At 60.7% G+C, this 1,147-nt stretch overlaps 1 long non-coding RNA gene across 1 annotated transcript; it reads left to right on the forward strand.

The window, feature by feature from the left end:
- The first annotated feature begins 224 nt into the window (after positions 1-224).
- LOC114072040 lies at positions 225-1,072 on the forward strand. Its single transcript, XR_003574121.1, has 3 exons — positions 225-240; positions 492-550; positions 813-1,072. It is a non-coding gene; the product is annotated as an uncharacterized LOC114072040 (long non-coding RNA).
- The last annotated feature ends 75 nt before the right edge of the window (positions 1,073-1,147 follow it).

Here is a 1,147-nt window from a genome sequence, read left to right on the forward strand (position 1 = left end):
GGTGTCTCCAGTCCCTGCGGCAGGTGCCCTCGAGGCCGTGCTCTGGGGCTTCGTGCCCCGGAGCTTTTCGCTGGCGTCTCCATTCCCTGCAGCAGGTGCCCTCGAGGCCCGACTGTAGGATGGCCGGGGGACGCTTCAGCCTGGCCAGGCTGCTCAGGAGGAAACAAAAGAAGGCAGGCCCTGGGCCTGTCCCAGCAGAGCAGCCTGAAGAGATGGAGCAGCCCCAGCCCCTGCAGGAAGGTGAGAGGCAAAGCTGGGCCACAGGGCTGGTGGCTGCAGCCAGATGGGCCTCTTCCCATCCCATTCCATCCCCTGTGGACATGGCCAGGGAATAGGAGGGGAGAAGAGGGCCCATGGCTGATCCCCTGGTAGCTCCATGCACTGGGCATCCCGGGGCTGGCCCTGCCTGTGGAGTGCAGGGCTGGGCTGTGTTCTCTGGGCTGTCCCGCAGCTCCTCAGCTCTGACTGTGCTCTCTCTTTGCCAGATCCAGGCCGGCACAGGACACAAGAACAGGACCGTGCCCGTGGCCGTTTCCGCAGGGCAGCACAGGTACCTGCAGTGTGTCAGAGGGCCCTTTGTGACACAGTGGGTGTCACCAATGGGATGGACTGGGGCAGGGTGTCACAGGGCCCTTTGTGACACAGTGGGTGTCACCAATGGGATAGGCTGGGGCAGGGTGTCACAGGGCTCTTTGTGACATGTGATGCCATCGCCTCCTAGGCTGGGCCTGGCTGTCCCTGCTCAGCCTGGCACTGCTGACAGAGCTCTCCATGGCCCATCCCTCTCTTCCCTGCTCTCTGTTCTCCTGCAGGCCTTTCTGAAGTTCCTGGGCATTCGACGTAAAAGGACCACAACCAGACTGACTAAGGCCATGGCACAGCCTGACCTCAGGCTGACTGGGCTGGAGATGAAGCCTGATGTCAGCACTGCACTGACTGATGGCACAGGAAACTGTGACACCTCGCCGATTGTTCACACAGCAGAGTCTGACCCTGCTTTGACTGAGGATACAACAGACACTGACACCTCACCGATTGATTGTGCAGCAACCTCTGACATCGCGTTGACCGATGAACCAGCAAACTCTGACATTTCCTTGCCTGATTTCACTGTGGAGGCTGACACTGCAACAACTGAGGGCACTGC

This window comes from Empidonax traillii, unplaced genomic scaffold, assembly GCF_003031625.1.
Source record: "Empidonax traillii isolate 1590-97213 ecotype Southwest subspecies unplaced genomic scaffold, ASM303162v1 scaffold2546:size21974, whole genome shotgun sequence".
Classification (NCBI taxonomy): Eukaryota; Metazoa; Chordata; class Aves; order Passeriformes; family Tyrannidae; genus Empidonax; species Empidonax traillii.